This window comes from Musca autumnalis, unplaced genomic scaffold (assembly GCF_047663935.1).
Source record: "Musca autumnalis isolate F117 unplaced genomic scaffold, ASM4766393v1 scaffold_3, whole genome shotgun sequence".
Lineage (NCBI taxonomy): Eukaryota > Metazoa > Arthropoda > Insecta > Diptera > Muscidae > Musca > Musca autumnalis.
The window spans coordinates 218131404-218154052 of NW_027411866.1; the positions used below are offsets into that span (position 1 = coordinate 218131404).

At 34.4% G+C, this 22649-nt stretch overlaps 2 protein-coding genes across 13 annotated transcripts in view; one reads left to right on the forward strand and one right to left on the reverse strand.

The window, feature by feature from the left end:
* Positions 1-22649, reverse strand: part of fog (folded gastrulation) — a 423880-nt gene that overhangs the window by 111799 nt on the left and 289432 nt on the right. For 7 of the 12 annotated variants that reach the window (XM_073976872.1, XM_073976862.1, XM_073976863.1 and 4 more), the window contains one exon: positions 5340-5517. The gene's annotated coding sequence lies outside the window, so the exon portion shown is untranslated. Of the gene's footprint in view, positions 1-5335; positions 5518-22649 lie in introns of all 12 variants that reach the window. The other 5 variants (XM_073976874.1, XM_073976861.1, XM_073976865.1 and 2 more) reach the window with 1 other exon arrangement.
* Positions 1-22649, forward strand: part of LOC141398983 (uncharacterized) — a 438842-nt gene that overhangs the window by 7293 nt on the left and 408900 nt on the right. The gene's annotated exons all lie outside the window — the stretch shown is intronic.

Genomic DNA, 22649 nt, shown 5'->3' on the forward strand with positions numbered 1-22649 from the left:
CTCACGATAACTATCGGATTTGGTCGAAATGTTGCATATAAAAATGTTTCCTACACAAAGTGTCAAATTTTGTTGTCGCAAAAGTATAGTTTGAGTTCGCCTTTCTGATAGTTTGCCCTCGCGTCCCCTATAACGACGGTATATTTTTTGAGCAAGACCATACTTCCTGAGATAAAATGTCCTCAACTAAAATGGGTGAAGTGCAAGAACTCGAAGGAGTACCCTAACCGGTCTAAACTTTGAACATCGTAATAATTCTTCCGAACATACCACAAATTCGAACATGGAATATATCGGTCAACTTTTTCCTGTGTCTCCTCCAAAAAATTTCAAACATTTTGGGTTAAGAATGGTTTCAAAATTCATTTCGCATAGTTTTGGGTCTACTTATTGCAGCAGTATACTTTTTTTCTTGGGACCTTACCAAAAAATGCTGGTATATTTCATTGTTGTGATACATTCCGCATATAAATAGGCATGCCTTCTAGGCATTTGGAAGTTTTTAGCTAGGTTTTTCCTACCTAATTAGCTTTACATTATTTTGGTGTAACACTGCTGAGGAAATACCTTCGAATGTTCTAAGGGAGTTTTCTCAAGATCATGCTTTTTACAAAATTGTCACTAATTCTGAAAACCACCTAAATACTTAATATTTGGGCAAAGTGGACTTCGGCTGTGTAGACCGTATTCGATCAGTCAATAGATGAAAGTCTCAATTTCTAGCCGAAGTTTAGATTTTGACGAAATCGGACGATATCTATAAAAAATCATGAAATATCAGTAACTCCTGCTAAATTTTAAAATTTTTAAAGTTTTTGAATTCCTATACAGAACCACACAAAATTGTCTTTTCATTAAGAGAAATTGTTTAGAAATTACGGACCCCTTTGTTTTATTAAAATTGGGATATGTATCTAATATTTGGGAACCTTATGCTGTATTCAATACTACTTGTGTTCCAAATTCAGGGCCACAAAAATTGTTAACGTTTACAAAAAGTTATTTAGCTGCATCATCGAACACACTATCCACAGTCTAGTAAGTAGCGGATTGTAATAATTAATTCATTAATTCATATTGATGGCATACTAGCACATCTGACTCTTAGAATAAATAGTCAAAAATTTAAACTTCTTAAATTTGTTTCTAAAAAAATAAAACTCTGCTTCTAACCAATATGCCCTACGACGTGATTAGTCTCCACTGAAATGTCACAGTTTAATTGAAAAATTAAAAAAAAAACAAATCTGACAAAAAAACTTGTTATATTATATTATGAAATATTGTCAACGATTACAGCTCTGTTGCAAGAAATATTAAAAAGCCAAGCAAATATTTCCCCAGTGGCTATCAAATTTAAATAAATTATTGGATAAAACACACACGCTGTGAAAAACATACAGCGCGCTAAGTGCTGTGATTATGATTTATGTTCTATTGATGTATCAACGAGAAACTATACATACATACATACAGACCCCTAACAATTTTCATTAAATGCCATTAAAATGGCACTCGCTGTTTACACCTTCTATTGAAACAAACGATCAAATCTTGTTATATTTCATTAAAGCTAACCTCACTCTCCGCATGGAATTAAAACTAAAAGGCAGATAGGTACCTAGTATGGGTAGGCAACTAATACAAACATTAGAGGAAACACCTTACATGGGAAATATGTATGTATAAAGGCAATATTTAAACACTGACACCTGCTAATTAAACACTTTGACTCATAATGAAAATTAGTATATAAATAACGGTTTAAATTGCAAATTATATATTGTAAATAAAACAATAAATTCAAAAAATTTAACAAATATTGACATAAACGTGAATAGGCGACAATAATAAAAGAGAGAAAAAATCAAAATTATAAGGACTGTTCAGAAAGGAAAATTTATATATGTATAATATGTGGATTAAAGGTGGAAAATTTGGAAAAGTAAATATACTTGCAGATAAGGACATCGAGTGCTGTTCTTCAGATCCTTGTTACATATCGAGTTTCATTCTATTGCTTTGTGATGAGTTTACGTTTAACGTTTATTAAACCTACATGTAATATGTTGAAACTGGAACAGTCCCTAACTTTTTCGTAAACATTTGTACCATATGGGCAAACGTATCCCAGATATAGATTTTTCACATGTAAAATATAACATTTTAAAACATGGTGATAATGTCAAAACCTGTCAACACTTTTAAATTTATGCGTATAAGCATAGCACGCCAAAATTTGCAACAACACAAAAAAAAAACAGTGATGAAAAGGTCAAAGTAGGTCGGGACCGACTATATGATACCTTACACCACATGTAAGTTATATGTATAGTATCGGCCAAAACTAAAGCACCCCCTCAGTAAATTTTTTTGAAATGATAATTTGTTTTATTAAAACTAAATTATACATTTATATTTTATTTTTCTTTTTATTTATTTATATCTTCATAATTGAAAAATACAAAAATAAGGAGATCAGAATTAAATAAACAAAAGTTAAAATTCAAAAAATATTTTAGGTCGCAAATATAAGCGGACAAAACTAAAGCACCCCCCAATTTGAGGTACAACAAAAACTATTGAAATCAATATTTCGGATATTTAAGCCAATATTTCGGATATTTAAGCCACATTTTCCTACTAAATTAGCTGCAATTTGGTACTTAGGGTTCTTAGTGGTCACAAAACATATCCACCAAAAATCGTGGACCTGGGTCCACGTTTGGGTATAGCCTCCATATAACGGTACCTTCCGTTTTTCAGTATTTTGAGGATTTAAGCTAAATAAAAAAAAAATACTGAGGGGTTGCTTTAGTTTTGGCCGATACTGTATATGGAAGTTATATATAAATCTGTTTCAATTTCGATATAATTTGGCACATTTATGTCTAGACCATATTCCGACAAATTCCAAATTTCATTAAAATTTACAAATAAATGGTGTTTGGTGCATCAAATACCCCAAATCGGCCGAAAATATATGTGGGAGCTATATCCAAATCTGAACCAATTTTGAAATAATTTGGCACATTTATTTCTAGACAGAATTTAGGCAAATATTCCAAATTTTAACGAAATCGGACGTATAAACCGTGTTTGGTGCCGCAAGTACGTGAAATCGGCCGAAAATATATATGGGAGCTATATCCAAATCTGAACCGATTTCGATATAATTTGGCGCATTTATTTCTAGGCCGAATTGCTGCACACGTTCCAAATTTCAACGAAATCGGACGTATAAAGCGTGTTTGGTGCAGTAAATACGTGAAATCGGCCGAAAATATATATTGGAGCTATATCCAAATCTGAACCGATTTCAACATAATTTGGCACATTTATTTGTAGACCGAATTTAGTCACACATTACAAATATCATAAAAATCAGACGTATAAAGCGTGTTTGGTGTAGTAAATACGTGAAATCGGCCGAAAATATATATGGGAGCTATATCCAAATCTGAACCGATTTCTATATTACTTCGCACATTTATTTCTAGACCGAAGTTAGGCACATATTCGGAATTTCAACGAAATCGGAGTTATTAAGCGTGTTTGGTGCAGCAAATACTTGAAATCGGCCGAAAATATATATGTAAACTATATCCAAATCTGAACCAATTTTGATATAATTTGGCACATTTATTTCTAGACCTAATTCAGGCACAAAATTTACAAATTTCAACGAAATAGGACGTATAAATCGTGTTTGGTGTAGTAAATACGTGAAATCGGCCGAAAATATATATGGGAGCTATATCCAAATCTGAACCGAGTTCGATATAATTTGGCACATTTATTTCTAGACCGAATTTAGGAACATATTCCAAATTTCAACGAAATCGGACATATATAGCGTGTTTGGTGCAGCAAATAGTGAAATCGGCGGAAATATATATGGGAGCTATATCCAAATCTGCACCGATTTCGATACAATTTTGCACATTTATTTCTAGCCCGGATTTAGTCACACATTACAAATTTCAACGAAATCGGACGTATAAGGCGTGTTTGGTGCAGCAAATACGTCAAATCGGTCGAAAATATATATGGGAGCTATATCCAAATCTGAAGCGATTTCGATATAATTTGGCACATTTATTTCTAGACCGAATTTAGTCACACATTACAAATTTCAACGAAATCGTGTTTGGTGCAGCAAATACGTGAAATCGGCCGTAAATACAAATATATGGAAGCTATATCCAAATCTGAACCGATTTTTAGCAAAAGCAATGACATTTTTCCTATGGATCACAAAATGATATTCCACAATTATCAGCAGAATCCGACAATAAATGAGACTTGCACGTTGCGAGCGGACGGACGGTTATGCATAAATCGACTCAGAAAGTGATTCTATGTATATCCCCAAAAGCAACTATGATGGGTCTATCTCTTCTCCTTATGCATGTTACATACAAATGCACAAACACATAGTACCTCTTACCAGAGTTTGGTGTAGGGTATAAACACACTCTCAAATTTCCAAAACAACGAAACACAAAAACCGCAACAACCGTCAACCAAAAAATTGAGTTTTTAAATATTTAAAACATAAATATTGACGCAAAAAGGAAGTAAGTATTTACAAATACAAATACACACATACACTTGGTCTTCTATATCTCAAAATATTTTGCAAAACAGATGTGATAACAGATTTACTCTGCACTTGACTATGTGTTTTTGGGCATATGAACCAATACATAAACACATGTGATTATACAGTAAAACTACTCTATAACGAACAACTATAGAACAAATAATTCTCTATAACGACCCGTTTTATGAGCCACAAATTGGAATTTCCACACAAAAAAGTTTCTTTGTTAAGTATTTTCTATATGTATATGAGCTACCTTACAGAGAAGTTGGACTGTATATATGGATTTGTATATCAGTATATTCGGACTTCCTTTCCATTTGTGGCATTTAACACAAAGATCCCCCTGTGGAACACAACGATACGATAACCCAAAAATAAAACAAAAAATAAACGTAAAATAAAAATCCAAAAACATGTCAATTTCTTGTCAAAAGCATGTTCATATTCCTTTTTTATTTGAAAGATACTTTTTTTTTTATAAAAGAAATAACTGAATGTGTATGAATTGTATGCCTGCGACATTTCTCATTTCACACCCCCCAACCAAACAAATGTACAATCGTTTTTAACGGCCCACAAGTTATGCGAATTGTGAATTGTGCTTGACACCACCAACACCCACAAGTGGGAATGAATAAAATACCACACACATTCCCCAACTGTATCCCCAAAAAGTGCTCAACAGAACGAACACACTCTCATCTGGTTATTTGCTTCGCTGAATACCTACCTCTACAAACGAATTCATATGTCACAGTGCACAGTGCAGCGTTGTTGTTGACTACCCAGTTTAACGTTATGAGCAATCATCATCATCTTCATATATCACGTGCTGTGTCGTTTTAGTGTCGAATTTTGTATTCCTCTGTAGTTTTTTTCATTCGTTGATGCAATGCCTTCAATGGATGCTGCAAGTAAAAATATAAAAAATAAAAAAAAAATATTAGAAATGTATGTTTTTTATGGGACAAGAGCTTAGATATTGCCATAGAGACAAGTTAATAAAGATACTAGTCATTTCTTTTTTATTTTTGTTAAATAAAAACGTTTCTTTTGAAAACATTTGCAATAATATCCATATGAAAATTTACGTAGATATGTACATATGTTTGCATGTAAGGGGGATGCAATTTAGCAGAGTCACTGTTAGTAATATAGAAGAATTAAATATTAAGAAATTAAAAATATTCCAAAACAAGTAATTTCCGTAAATTAGAAAATGAAATGAAAGTAACTATCTCTATTGCAAAAGGTAGGTATCCAAAAGATATTTTCACAGGAGCTACTAAATGTATATATGTAAATGATTTGGTAAAATATACACATAATTGCACGCAATAGAAGTGGTCAAGATGTTTTATATACAAGTCCCAATTGGTTATGTGAAATGTGTATTTCATCTTTAAAGCATTTTTTTTTTGCTGTTGGCAGCTAGTGGTTGACGTAGTGGATGAAATATACCAAGGAACGGTCCAGACCGGTTTTAACATAACAAAGCTCGGGACTTATCCTGGACCCTCTTTATTCTCATGGGGGCACTGACCTCCCCGTGGTGTCATCTGGAGAACTGCCTTTAACACCCATGAGAACTCTTTTAAAGTTGACCAACCACGCAAACGTTTTAATTATACCTTTAAAGAAATGCTACGGTAACAGGCCGACGAAAAAAACATAAACGATGAAGTAGATGTTGGGTTTATGGTAAATCGGAGACCTAACAAGCAAAAAATAGTTAACTTCGGCGGGATCGAACTTTTATACTAAACACCGTGAAATATTCTAAGCTAATATGGAATAGTTATATTTCTATGACCACATTTCTAGGTGGAAAAATAAATGCCAACATATTACTAATTCGGGTTGAAAACGTGGTTGGAAAACGTCCAAAATACTCGATACCGGATGGTACGGCTATACGCGGGCTAGTACAAAGTGTGGGTCTATGTTCATAATTATACCCTACACTACACTGTGGTAAGAGATATTATGTCTTTGTGTATTTGTATGTAACATACAAAAGGAAACGAGATAGACCCATAGTTCCTTTTGGGGATATTTCACTTTCTGAGTCGATTTATGCATGTCCGTCCCTCTGTCCGTCTGTCCATGTATTTTTGTTCGCAACGAACAGATCGCATTTTTTGTCCGATTCAGCTGAAAATTTGGCAATGGTAAAATCATTTTTTTAGCTATAGGAAGAATTTAATGGAATTTGGAACATGTAACTGAATTTGGTTTTTGGGGTGACGTAGGGGATGAAATGTACCAAGGAACGGTCCTGACCGGCTTTAACATGGCAAAGTCCAGGATTTATCTTGGTCCCTCTTTCATCTTCATGGTGTCACCTGGGGTAGCTGCCTTTCTTCTTCTTTACTTACTTATCCGTTATCCGAATATAAGTGATCGTACAATTCATCTTTTTTAATATTTATCGCATTTTAATTATTATTTTATTGTACAATGGTTGTCACCTCTCCGTGTCTTGCAGCATTCAACAGATCAGTTTCGTTGGCATAACCTGTCCAGTCCATGATGTTTTTGAGCCAGGATGTTTCTTTCCTTCCTCTAGCTGGCCTTCCTTCAATTTTTCCCTTCAGAATTTCTTGTAAAATTATGTATTTGTTGTTCCTTAATACATGTCCGAGATATGCTATTTTGCGCCTTTTTATAGTTGTTATTAATTGCCGGCTTATATTCATCCTTCTTAGTAATTCGTCATTAGACATTTTCGCAGTCCATGGTATTTTCAGTACTCGCCCGTAAATTCATATTTCAAAGGATTCCAATTTTCTTTCATCAGAGGATTTGAACGTCCAAACTTCTGTTCCATATAACAACACCGACCAAACATAACATTTTATAAAACGTATTTTTGTTGTTATGTTTATGTCATGACTTTTCAGGGTTTTACTACAGTTAGGCAAGAAATGTATTGCAAAAACCAAAATTGTAGAAAATTTCATATTTCTTGTTCGTTTATGGCAACAAGTTATGTAAAAACTATACGGTTTTTTGTGCAAATTTCTTGCTATAGGTCCTTACAACAATATTCCGTCAAAACATGCAAAGGTTATTTGCGATTTGTAACAAATACGGTCAAAAATAAGAATTAGCTACTATTTGGGGGTGACAATAAAAGTATTGCAAAAATTGCCAAATCGATGGTTTCTTCGAGAATTACCAAAGATGTGTTCTTTAATGAGTTGCCTATCCACTTTGGACATTCGTTTGAGCATTAATGAGCTTAGTTAAACCAAAAAATAAGGCTCGGTATGTTCCACTCTAAGGATACTGTTTCCCAATTTTTAGTAAATCTTGATCCTTCGTTGGATGATGTTTTTGGAGTTTTTTGTTAAATTGGACCCAAACATTTTATGAGGGTTGATATCAGAATTTTGGTCCGATGTATTTAATAGTTTTGTGTTGTTATATTACATCGGCAATTTACATAAATAAGATTAGCATGTAATTATCTGGTCTTTGGAATGGTGGTAGTTGACTTCGTTTGAGCATTCGGGTTCGATTTTTCTGAGTTTCAGACTAATGACTATTAAATATTTCTTAATAATGTCAGTAGGAATGCCAAAAATTATTATATCCGTGAACCCAATTTTGCATACTATTTTCCATGTTAAAGAATATAGTACGCAAATATTCGGCATTCCAGGTTCTCCAGTAGCGGTTTAATTTCCATATTTGATGGGTTTTATAGCAGAGGATAATATCTATCCACTTAGCAAAAATTAAATCATATCAATACCATTAGGAGACGAACTAGTGCTCTGTCGTAGGTCGTTCCAAAATACTACACTGGTGTACATTTTTTTCATATACTTTCCAGAGGTATTTCGATTTTCTCAAAGTCAAAACCGGACTGTTTTGTATTGTTCCATTATCCTACAATACATATTGAGTCAAATATTCATTCTTTGCCTACTTGCCTATGGCCTATTCGTCATGGTTTATTGTTAACTAGCAAAATGCCCGCTACTTCGTAAGCGGAAAAGGAATAATATACAAATAAGCAATATTTAGTATGGAGAACACTGAAAAATTTGATGTACTAATACCTATTTGAATTGATATTTAATTTCTTTCAAGTACTGTTCGTATACGTTTTGTTCGAATTTCAAAAAAGACCTCTACACTTCAACAGCGGCCTACATTTTAAATTCCAGTCCATGTTTTATTAGAACGGTATGGGTATTTTAAAAATTTTATCCATATTTTCCAACCGAATTTTGGAATTTGTGATATCAAAATGTAGAAAACCATTATTCAGAAGATATAAAATAGTTAAAAATATAACAGTTAATTTTTGATACATTTTATTTTCGGCCTTTTTTCTCAGGATGTAAAAACCTTCTTGTAAAACATTAGCCGCATAGATCTACCTTTTCAAGTGAACTTACAATAACGTTTAGAAAAGACATCAAAGATAAAAACAATTTTGTTGAAAAGGTACGTTTGACTTTTTGATTTCAGTACATTATTTAGAAACCAAATTCGTGTTAACCTAGAAACAATAGTACATTATTCAGTACAATTTTTAAAATCCAGGACCTTAGCTCAAATGTTACAGTTTTAGCTATACTTGTTCACCCAATGTCAATGGTATTACATGTAGAAACCTTTCATACATTTAAAGGCGGGTTTAAATAAACATTCTGATCCAATCTCAACAGTTATCCTCATAACAAATTTCATTTATCGATTCACCCAGTGCCAGTGCTTCAGTATTTAGTATTATTTAATACTTCTAGTACACTTATTGTACGACCACCTCTAACAATGAACCTGACAAATCAATAATATATCAGAATTTCACATCTATACCAAATTGATTGCAATTTTGTACTTTTCACGCACTAATGATATAATTCCATCTTCATTGCTACACCCAACGTCAAATTTAATAGCATTTAGTACATTTCGTATTTCTCAATAAATCAGCCAGCCCTCAGCCTAATTTCAGAATTTGTATGCATTTCAAAAAATCCTTATCTAAACACCAACACAATCCCTTATACAACAATTCGGAATTCCACCTATATCCCATCATGCAACACCAAACTGGTACCAAATTTAGTACTTATAGTATGTATAAGTTTCAAAAATTACTTCCTTTTATCAAAAACTATATCCAAACCGCGATTTAGTATTTTTCGTATACATTAGTACGGATTTCCAAAACTTTCCCTCTATCTCCACTCTAAACGTCAACTGCTATACTAATACAAATTTCACAATTTCAGCTCTACCCCTTTACACAATAACAATTTGGACCAAATTCTGTGCCACTTAGTAATTTTCGTACACCTATTGTACGTATATCCACAACCACATCCATATCTAAACCCTGCACACCAACAACGGCTATAATACCAAATTTCTGAATTCCACTTCTATTCATAATACCATTAATACTTTTCGTATGAAAGTACGAATTTCAATAACTATCTCCAACAGTAATTGTGAATTTCAGGATTCCAACCCTATCCGTCTACCCAAATCTAAATTTCACCTAAATTTAAATTTAAATTGTACCATATTTAGTACCCTTTTGTACTTTCCGTACCCATCAGTTCGAATTTCCAATGCTAAGTCAATCCTACAGTCCAACAGTAATCTTAATTCCAAATTTCAGGATCCCAGCTCCATCCGTTCACCCAAATCCAAATTGTACCAAATTTAGTACATTTAGTACTTTCCGTACCCATAAGTACGAATTTCCAAAACTTCCTCAATCCTACACTCCAATAGTAACCTTAATTCGAAATTTCAGGATTCCAACTCTATCCGTTCACCTAAATTTAAATTGTACCATATTTAGTACTTTCCGTACCCATAAGTACGAATTTCCAAGACTAACTCAATCCTACACTCCAAAAGTAATTAAATTCCACATTTCAGGATTCCAGCTCTATCTGTTCACCCAAATCCAAATTGTACCAAATTTAGTACATTCCGTACCCATAAGTACGAATTTCCAAAACTTCCTCAATCATACACTCCAATAGTAACCCTAATTCGAAATTTCAGGATTCCAACTCTATCCGTTCACCTAAATTTAAATTGTACCATATTTAGTACCATTTAGTACTTTCCGTACCAATAAGTACGAATTTCCAAGACTAAGTCAATCGTACAGTCCAACAGAAATCTTAATTCCAAATTTCAGGATCCCAGCTCTATTCGTTCCCCCAAATCCAAATTGTACCAAATTTAGTACTTTTCGTACCCATAAGTACGAATTTCAAAAAACTTCCTCAATCCTACACTCCAACAGTAACCTTAATTCGAAATTTCAGGATTCCAACTCTATCCGTTCACCTAAATTTAAATTGTACCATATTTAGTACCATTTAGTACTTTCCGTACCAATAAGTACGAATTTCCAAAACTTCCTCAATCCTACACTCCAATAGTAACCTTAATTCGAAATTTCAGGATTCCAACTCTATCCGTTCACCTAAATTTAAATTGTACCATATTTAGTACCATTTAGTACTTTCCGTACCCATAAGTAAGAATTTTCAAGACTAAATCAATCATGCAGTCCAACAGTAATCTTCATTTCAAATTTCAGGATCCCAGCTCTATTCGTTCCCCCAAATCCAAATTGTACCAAATTTAGTACTTTTCGTACCCATAAGTACGAATTTCAAAAAACTTCCTCACTCCAACAGTAACCTTAATTCGAAATTTCAGGATTCCAACTCTATCCGTTCACCTAAATTTAAATTGTACCATATTTAGTACCATTTAGTACTTTCCGTACCAATAAGTACGAATTTCCAAAACTTCCTCAATCCTACACTCCAATAGTAACCTTAATTCGAAATTTCAGGATTCCAACTCTATCCGTTCACCTAAATTTAAATTGTACCATATTTAGTACCATTTAGTACTTTCCGTACCCATAAGTAAGAATTTTCAAGACTAAATCAATCATACAGTCCAACAGTAATCTTAATTCCAAATTTCAGGATCCCAGCTCTATTCGTTCCCCCAAATCCAAATTGTACCAAATTAAGTACTTTTCGTACCCATAAGTACGAATTTCAAAAAACTTCCTCAATCCTACACTCCAACAGTAACCTTAATTCGAAATTTCAGGATTCCAACTCTATCCGTTCACCTAAATTTAAATTGTACCATATTTAGTACCATTTAGTACTTTCCGTACCAATAAGTACGAATTTCCAAAACTTCCTCAATCCTACACTCCAATAGTAACCTTAATTCGAAATTTCAGGATTCCAACTCTATCCCTTCACCTAAATTTAAATTGTACCATATTTAGTACCATTTAGTACTTTCCGTACCCATAAGTAAGAATTTCCAAGACTAAGTCAATCGTACAGTCCAACAGTAATCTTAATTCCAAATGTCAGGATCCCAGCTCTATTCGTTCCCCCAAATCCAAATTGTACCAAATTTAGTACTTATCGTACCCATAAGTACGAATTTCCAAAACTTCCTCAATCCTACACTCCAATAGTAACCTTAATTCGAAATTTCAGGATTCCAACTCTATCCGTTCAACTAAATTTAAATTGTACCAAATTTAGTACCATTTAGTACTTTCCGTACCCATAAGTACGCATTTCCAAGACTAACTCAATCATACACTCCAAAAGTAATTAAATTCCAAATTTCAGGATTCCAGCTCTATCCGTTCACCCAAATCCTATTTGTACCAAATTTAGTACGGTTTACTCCTTTTCGTACCCATAAGTAAGAATTTCCAAAACTACCTCAATCCTTCACTCCATCAGTAATATTAATTCCAAATTTCAGGTTTCCATGTCTATCTAAATCCAAATTGTACCAAATTTGGTACCATTTAGTACTTTTCGTACACATAAGTATTAATTTCCAAAACTACCCCGATATCTCAATCGTACACTTCAACGGTAATCTAAATTTCAAATTTCAGGTTTTCAGCTCTATCCGTTCACCCAAATCCAAATTGTACCAAATTTAGTACCATTTAGTACTACTCGTACACATAAGTACGAACTTCCAAAATCATGTCCTTATATCAACGCCACTTCCCAACCTTGATTCCCATACCAAATATGAAGATTGTAGCTATATCCGCTCAAAATATACAATTGGTACCAAATTTAGTAACTTTTCGTACACTTATAGGTCGAATTTCCAAAAACCCTTTGGTACATCTTTCTAACTCTCCATCAGTTACCCTCATTCCAAATTTCAGAATTCTAGCTCTTCCCGTTTGCCTAATACAAAGGGTACCATATTTAGTACCTTTTAGTACTTTTCGTACCCTTCTAGGTCGAATTTCCAAAAACCCAGCCTTATCTCACCCCTATACACCGGCAGCAACCCACAGTCAAAATTTCAGCTTTCTAGCTTCAGCGGTTTCGTCTGGGCGATGATATGTCAGTCACTCAGTCACTCACTCACTCACTCACTCACTCACTGAGCTCTTTTATATATATAGATATGGTCCCATGCGTTTTTTACCTGTCTGAAGACCCTCCAGAACGGAATTTTTTTATCACTGAACTTTATTACATTCAATACTGTTATTCTATTATTAGCCGCAAAAGTCATAAAAATGCATAATGACCGCAAAAATTTGCAAAAATTGTATAGTTTTGTAGTACTGATTTTCCCTTTGCAATACTTTTATTGTTACCCCCAAGTAGTAGTTAATTCTTATTTTTGGCCGTATTTGTTATAAGTCGCAAATAACCTTTGCATATTTTGGCGGAATATTGTTGTAAGGACCTATAGCAAGATATTTGCACAAAAAGCCGTATAGTTTTTACATAATTTGTTGCTATAAACGAACAATTAATATGAAATTTTCTACAATTTTGGTTTTTGCAATATTTTTCTTGCCTAACTAAATATTTACAGAAAGCATCTCGCGCCATCTCTATTCGACTTTTTATTTCATTCGAGGGATCCCATTTGTCGTTTATTAACATTCCAAGATACTTAAAGGTTCTCTAGCTGCCTTTAACACCCGTTAAAGGTAGTGAGCTAAAATGTGCCGCGCGTTCATCCATAAGAACGTTAAAAACTTGGGTTTGGGCGCCGGGTTAGTAACCCTCCCCTAGAAAAAGCAGCCTACTATGAAAAAACAAAAGAAAAGAAATACAAATCCCTCTAAAGTTGACGACCCCCGCAAACGTTTTAAGGACCATGATCTGAGAATCTGCGCATGGAATGTTCGCACTCTTTATAGAGTACATCTGCCAATGCGTAAACTGCACCTACGCATTGGCAGATGTACTGGAAAAGTACAAGGCCGACATTACTGCCATACAGGAAATACGATGGAACGGGAAAGGCGTCACAACAACACCTAAAGGTGACGCACTGTATTAAAGCTGCCATGACATAAAGCATGAGTTTGGTTGTGGATTTGTAGTTGGTCGGAGGTTAAAACACCTGGTCTCCAGCTTCACATCCGTGAATGAAAGACTTGCTACAATTCGAATAAAAGCAAAATTCTTTAACATTTAACAGGGCACCTGGCTATCTCCAGATCAGAAATTAAGAAATTAAATTGATCACGTTGTGATAGACGGAAGACATTCATCGAGCGTGTTGGATGTACGGTCGTTCCAAGGCGCAAACATTGATTCGGACCACTACCTTATTGCAGCAAAGGTACGCACCCGCATAAACGTAACAAACAAAGTACGAACAGACACAACACGAAAGTTAGACATCGGTAAGCTGCAATCACAACATATAGCCACAGCATATTCCACTCAACTATCTCAATTGCTTAATCAAAGCACTCCTCATCCCGATAACATTTCAGCGCAATGACAAAGCATTGCCCACTCCATGCAAACAGCCGCAAAATTCATACTGGGATACCAGAGACCTCCACCAAGGAATCCATGGTATGACCAGGAGCGTCGTGCTGCTACCGATGAGAAAAATGCGGCATATATGGCTACTTTACAATCCGTAGCAACGCGTAGCGCACGAGAGAGATATCGTGAGAAAAGGAGAAACGTCTTTCCCGCAGAAAAAAGAGAGAGATGGAAAAGCGGGAGTGTGAAAAAATCGAGATGTACAGGAGACAGAATGAAGTCTGAAAATTCTACGAAAGAGTGAAATATGAAACTGATGGCTTTTGAACTGGCACATTCTCCTGTAGAGACCAGCAAGGTAATTTGGTAACTGATACAGATAGTGTGCTAAGGATATGGAAAGCACCTTTTTCAAACCCGTTGGTATCCAGTAACAGCGAAGAAGACGATGATACCACAGATCCAATCCCAGAAGATGCTATTGAATGTATACCACCCGACCAAGATGAGGTAAAGACAGCAATAAACCGGCTGAAGAATAATATGGCAGGGGGGGTATCTGATGGCCCACCAGCCGAGCTGTTTTAAACCGGAGGCGACAGGCAGATACGGTGTATGCATCAGTTAGTTAGCTCCATCTGGCAGGAAGAACGCGTACCCGACGATTGCAACCTGAGCAGCCTGCGTCCCGTCCATAAGAAAGGAGATAAGACTTTATGCTTCAACTATAGGGGCATAAGTCTTCTTCCTATTGCCTATAAGATAGTGTCAGGGATATTGTGCGAACGACTAAAGCCAATGGTCAACGAAATAATTGGGCCATACCAATGTGGCTTTAGACTTGGCAAATCCACCATTGACCAGATATTTACCCTGCGGCAAATCCTGGACAAGACCCAAGAGATGCAGATCGACACCTACCACTTTTTTGTCGATTATAAAGCAGCCTTCGACAGCCCGTTACGTTCAAAGGTATTCCAAGCCATGTCTGAATTTGGTATCCCCGCAAAGCTCATTCGGCTTTGTAAGATGACTTTAACTGATACTAGGTCCTCAGTTAAAATTGGAAAGAACCTCTCCGAAGAATTTTGTACCAAAAGAGGTTTCAGACAAGGAGACAGTCTTTCGTGTGACCTATTCAACATTTTGCTGGAAAAGGTAATACGAGATGCAAATGTCAAAAGAAATGGCACAATTTACACCAATAGCCACATGTTACTTGCCTATGCTGATGACATAGACATCATGGGACGATCAGTAAAGGAAGTAACTGGCGGTAAACGGCGAAAAGACCAAATTGATGGTGTCGACGAGCAAAGCGTCCATAGAGCTCGGACCAACTGTGGATGTTGGTACCTACAATTTTGAGGTAGTTAAAGACTTCGTCCACCTCGGCACTGCCATAAACACAATAAACAACATCAGTTGTGAAATAAGAAGAATTGTATTGGCCAACAGATGCTACTATGGTTTAAGTAAGCAATTTAAAAACAAAGCCACATCTCGTCAAACAAAAATAACACTATACAAAACGCTGATACTACCCGTGCTAATGTATGGCTCCGAAGCATGGGTACTTGCACAAGCAGATAAGGCAGTGCTTGCTGTGTTTGAGAGGAAAATTCTTCGAAAGATCTATGGGCCGATTTGCGTTGACGGTGAATATCGACGTCGTATGAACCACGAGCTATATAAGCTATACAAAGACATGAATATAGTTAAATGTATCGAGATGCAACGATTGCGTTGGCTAGGCCATATCATGAGAATGAGTGATGATGAACCCGCTAAAAAGGCGTATGAATACATGCCACATTGCGGTGCACGCAGAATCGGCAGGCCTAAGCTTCGATGGAGCATACAAGTGGATGAAGAAATGAAAAGGCGCGGTATTCCAAAAAGTCAAGCGAAAAACAGAGAGGAATGGAGATCTCTTCTTAGTTCGGTCTATGGAACAAATGTTCTGTAATGGGCCAACTAAGTAAGTAAGTACATAATATTTAGGGAAATGGATATTGTGTGTGTAGCTGGCATTCAATCATTCCGTAGATGCATGTTTCAACTCACACAGGCTGAGGGTATATCTCTGTCGACAAAGTCGACTGCTATTTTTTATTTGTTCGGAGGCAATTCCATACCGGTACCAACTAAATTGAGCGATGGCCAAAACTTAAATCTAACATAATAAACATAACATAAAGTTTCTAGATGCACGGTGCTCTTGAAGCAACTTTAAATGGAAGGTGCTTACACCTGGGAATTTTTTGCGGATTCTGAAACTACAATGTTCATAGATGAGAAAAATAAAAAAAAAAATTCGCCGGAGCGCTTTTATAATATATCGCGATTCAAGCTTACTTTTTTAGGTTTTTTTTGTGTTTTCACGATTTTGCTTGGAAACCGGACTGAAGATAATGTTGTAGCTATAAAAATTCTCTACAAGATTGACGTACATAATATTTTTGTAGGTTTTACCGTTTTTGAGATATAGAAGTTCAGATCAATCATTCAGATTGTTTTCTCAGGTCTTCAGGATTTTGCTTGAAAACCGCAAGTCCTATCGGAATGGGACTAAAAAGTGTTGTAGCTGTGAATATTCTCTACAAGATTAGCTTTGGTATATTTTTCCTAATGTTGTACCATTTTAATATACATTTATAATTTTAAATTGGGAAATTGCAGTCCTGACACTGTTTTATAAGGAGACGATACAGTCAGTGCGTTGTCCCAATTTGAACTTCTATATCTAAAAAACGGTAAAACCTATGAAAATAACATAAGGTTCAGTCTTGTAGAGAATTTTCATAGCTACAACATTTCCTTTCATCTTATTTCAATAGGACTTGCGGATTCCAAGCAAAAATCTCGAAAACCTAAAAACCCCTTAAAAATGACGTCTTGTAAGGCGATTTATTTGAAAAGCGCTCCTGCGAGAATTTTTGTTTTTTTGATTTTTCTCATCTATGAAGATTGTAGTTTCAGAATCCGCAAAAACTTTCCAGGTGTAAGCACCTTCCATTTAAAGTTGCTTAAAGAGCACCGTGAATGGTAAGATAAACATGTTCGCTTAAATTCAGTTTAGGACTGTTTGAGGATCGCTTTGAAAAGTTTACCAAATCTACACTTCGTGGTCCTGTTTACAGCCATATAACATCTTTATTGAGAAGACCACGATGCTTTGCTGGGTTCCGTAGACTGGGTCTGTCAGTTGATACCAATTTTTTTGGACAATTTGCGTGAAACATCTCGCTGACAATTTTGATGTATGGACATTAGGCCGGGGCGATTTGTATGGAAGGAAACAACCATAACGCTCGCGTCACGTTTCTAATGGGATTGTGCTGATCAAAAAAGTCTACTAGAGCATATGTCTACGTTGAAAATCTAGCCTCCCGATTTTGACTTAATATTTTTGTCTACGTGTTTTTTTTTATATATTTTGGCACATAACAGGCAAACCATTGAGATTTTCCATCCAACACTAAGAAAAAAAATTTAGCCAAGAAAATAATTAAAAAATCTCTAGTACAGGTAATTTTGGCAGATTTGAGAAATACCAGTAAGTTCTTAATTATTGTCTTGGCTACAATTTTTGTCTTAGTGTTGGATCGAAAATCTCAATGTTTAGCTGTTATATGCCAAAATATCCAAAAAACGTGGATAAAAGACTTCAAGTCAAAATCTGGAGGCTACATTTTCACCGTAGACATATGTTCTAGTAGCCTAATGTCCATACAAGTGTCTGTGTAAATAAGTAAAAAGGTAACAGTCGTGCGTGCGTTGCAGGCAGACAGGTGGACAACTCAAAATAAAATTCAATATTTTGGTCGTATGAAAGTGTATGTACGTTCGTTAGCCTAAAGTCTGAGGGTGTAAAATAAAGAAGAACTAAGATTTTTAAGTAACATCAAGATAACTCTAAAAATTATATTCAAATTAACCTATTACCTTTAAAAAATCAGTGAATATGAACTTAGAAGAAATTTAATTACTTTGATTTATGTTTCCGAATTCTACAGACGTATTTTCTTATCTCCTAACAATTTAAGTCGCATTATTTGGCACAACATGATGTTTAATTCGTGACTCAATTTCCAATTAGGCAGGTACAGTGAAACCTCTCACATTAAAACCAATATAAATTTGAAAAAGTTGCAGTCAAAATGAGGAGTCTTTTTGGATAAGCTGGATTATATTTTATTATCTTACGAAATATAATATATGGAGCAAATTCTGCAATCTGGCGACTAATTGTCTAACAACTCGTTGATTGTAATCTTTTAATTTAAAAAGTATCACATGTTTCAGTTTGTTTCGGATTCTAACCTACTTGCTTAAATCTAAATGCCCATGACTTGAACTAAGGTCAATGATAAGGACATAAAAAAATATTGCAAACAATAACAATTTGTTAGGTTGAGTACTTATATTCTGGAAAGTATTTTAAACGAGAGCGACAAAATTTTGCAGATGCTCAGCTGGAAGATTTGTAATCTGGTGGTATAATTTGAAATAAAAAATAAAAAATCTCGCCATTATTATCAGCAATTTTTCAAAAAATAAGGTGGCAAAAAAAAAAAAAAAGAAACTGTAGCCAAGCAATTGCTAAGCCTACATTTGATAAATGGCACATGTTTGTTTGTTTGTTTTTTTTTTAAATATTGTATAATTGTTATTATTTCCCTGTTATTTATTCTTTCTCTTAGTTCCTATGCCATTCGCTTCGGACCCATTTGAGACAAATTGAAAAAAAAAAACAAAATTAAACAATAATATTAGAGAATAGAAAACAAATCTGTATTTAAGCGTAAAAAACATATTTCCGGTTTGTCTCGCAAAAAAGGCGTAGCCAGCCAGCTAACAACCAGTTTGCCCTTTCAAAATTTTGATTGAAAACACATTGTATTATGATTCAGTTTTTTTATTAGTACCTTTATGTGAGTTAACAGCTCTGGCAGAAGTTGTTTCTTCGTTCTTTAATTAACAATTTAACTGCATTCCATGGCGTTGCAGACAAATTAACGGGAACAACACCAAACACCAACTTTGTGTAAAAAAATCATTTCAACATTTAGCTGAAAAATACCACAACAGCAATTACAAACGCCTGTCTGGTAGAGAGGTTTAGGCGTTTCTTTACACAATAACAATTAGAAATACCATGCTGTCAACTACAGATTAGGTTCAGAACAAAATGAAATCAAAATAGCCGATGTTTGGTTTTGGTGTCCGCGAACATATTACACACTACACTAAATAACACCCTTATGAAAAGTCTAAAAAATCCGGCATAACGATTCTTTTCTATATGTATTCTATATACATATATTTGGTCTAAAAATCTTCTCATGTTCTACAAGTTGTCTCAGGTAAATAATCTACGATAAGCCAATCTAATACTCAATGGAGCAAGAAAACGTGTTTCATTCCGCATTACCCATAAAAAAAAAAAACAAATTCACCATTACTCGATTATTATTTTCACAATATTAAAGAGGCTGAAACCATTGAAGTTAACGCAAGAAAAAAAGAAGAAGTCTAGTACCAGAAATGTCAAAAAGTTTAAAATCAAATCGAAATGAAACATGAAATGGATAACTAACAACAAAGTCCAATGATGATGACGACGTTGGAGGCAAAACAGAGAAAAAAATTTAAAGAAAAATGTTTAATTTCTTGTTGTAAGCCAAATCACCAACCACTGAAAAGCTTCCCCTCAATCCCCACTCACTCTAACTTTAGCCCACATCAGACTGTCACAAATGTTGGAAATAATAATAAAAAAAATTCTAAGAAAAAGCACATTCAATATACTAATAATGGTATAAATGTCTGTTGTTGACCTTTAGAGTATTGGCGTTTGAGTATGAGTGTGTTTGCCTTGTGATTGGCAGTTATTAAAAAACCAGTACAAATGCCATCAAAACTTTATTAGGCTTTTTATTTTCGATTTTTTTTAATTTAAAATGGAAAATGTTCCAATTCCAAAAATAAATAAATAAAAATGTAATGTAAAAAGTCTTTCTGAATGCGTAGACGGGTTTTTGCCTATCCAATGATGAATCCTTAAATCCCGGTCGAAGTCCTGGCGCCTTAAACTTTGGGTTTCGAAAGGGACAGGGACATTTTTTATATAAAGGGTACATCTAAATGATCATTTCTTAAATTAAGAGTGATTCTAAGCATCATTTCTTATATAAAGGGTGCTCGTAATGATCACTTCCTACATAAAAGGTGCTTCTAAGGACCATTTCTTATATAAAATGCGCTTCAAATTAATAGTTCTTATATAAGTTGCTTCTAAACACCAATTCTTATATAAAGGGTGCTTCGAAGGACTATTTCTTATATAGGGTGCTTCTCAGGACCATTTCTTATATAAAGGTTACGTATAAAGACCATTTCTTATATAAAGGGTGACTCTAATGACCATTTATTTTATCAAGGGTATTTCTAGAGGGCTATTTTTTATATAAAGGGTACTTCTAAGGACCATTTCTATAAAAGGTTGCATCTGAAAATATTTTTATATAAAGGGTGCTTCAAAGAAACGTTTCTAATGTAAAAGGTGCTGTTAAGGACAATTTTCTTCTAAGGGTCATTTATTATACAAAGGATGCTTCTAAAAACCATATCTTATATAAAGGGTGCATCTAAAGACCATTTCTTATATGATAGTTGCTTCTGAAGACCATTGTTTATATAGGGGGTGCTTCTAAGGACCGTTTCTCATATAAAGGGAGCTTCTAAGGAACATTTGTTATAAAAAGGGTGCTTTTTAGGTCCCTATCTTATATAAAGGGTGCATCTAAATACCATTTCTGATATAAAGGTTGCTTCTAAAGACAATTTCTTATATTAAGGTAGCTTCTAAAGATCATATCCAACATAAAGGGTGTTTCTAAGGACCATTTCTTATATAAAGGGTACTTTTAAGGTCCATCTCTTACATAAAGGGTGCTTCTAAGGGTCATTTCTTATATAAAGGGTGCTTATAAAAAACAATTCTTATATAAAGGGTGCTTATAAGGACCATTTCTTATATAAATGGTGCTTATAAGGACCATTTCTTATATAAAGGGTGCTTATAAGGACCATTTCTTATATAAAGGGTGCTTCTAAGGTCCATATCTTATATAAAGGGTGCATCTAAATACCACTTCTTATATAAAGGTTGATTTTAAAGACAATTTCTTATATAAAGGGTGCTTCGAAGGACTATTTCTTATACAGGGTGCTTCTTAGGACCATTTCTTATATAAAGGTTACGTATAAAGACCATTTCTTATATAAAGGTTGACTCTAATGACCATTTATTTTATATAGGGTGTTTCTAAGGGCTATTTTTTATATAAAGGGTACTTCTAAGGGCTATTTTTTATATAAAGGGTACTTCTAAGGACCATTTCTATAAAAGGTTGCATCTGAAAATATTTTTATATAAAGGGTGCTTCAAAGAAACGTTTCTAATGTAAAGGGTGCTGTTAAGGACAAGACCATTTCTTATATAAAGGTTGCTGCTAAGGACCATTTCTTATATAAGGGGTGCATTTAAGGATCATTTCCTATATAAAGGGAGCTTCTAAGGGCCATTTCTTATACAAAGGGTGCTCCTAAAGACCATATCTAATATAAAGGGTGCACCTAAAGACCATTTCAGATATAAAGGGTGCTACTAAATGTCATTTTTTATATAAAGGGTGCTTCTAAAGACCATTTCTTATATAAAGGATGCATCTAAAGACCATTTCATTCATAAAGGGCGCTTTTAAAGTCCATTTCTTATATAAAGGGTGCTTATAAAAACCAATTATTATATAAAGGATGCATCTAAAGACAATTTCTTATATAAAGGGTGCTTATAAAAACCAATGATTATATAAAGGGTGCTTATAAGGACCATTTCTTATATAAAGGGCGCTTATAAGGACCATTTCTTATATAAAGGGTACTTCTAAGGTCCATATCTTATATAAAGGGTGCATCTAAATACCACTTCTTATATAAAGGGTGCATCTAAATACCACTTCTTATATAAAGGTTGATTTTAAAGACAATTTCTTATATAAAGGGTGCTTCGAAATACTATTTCTTATACAGGGTGCTTCTTAGGACCATTTCTTATATAAAGGTTACGTATAAAGACCATTTCTTATATAAAGGTTGACTCTAATGGCCATTTATTTTATATAGGGTGTTTCTAAGGGCTAGTTTTTATATAATATTTTTAT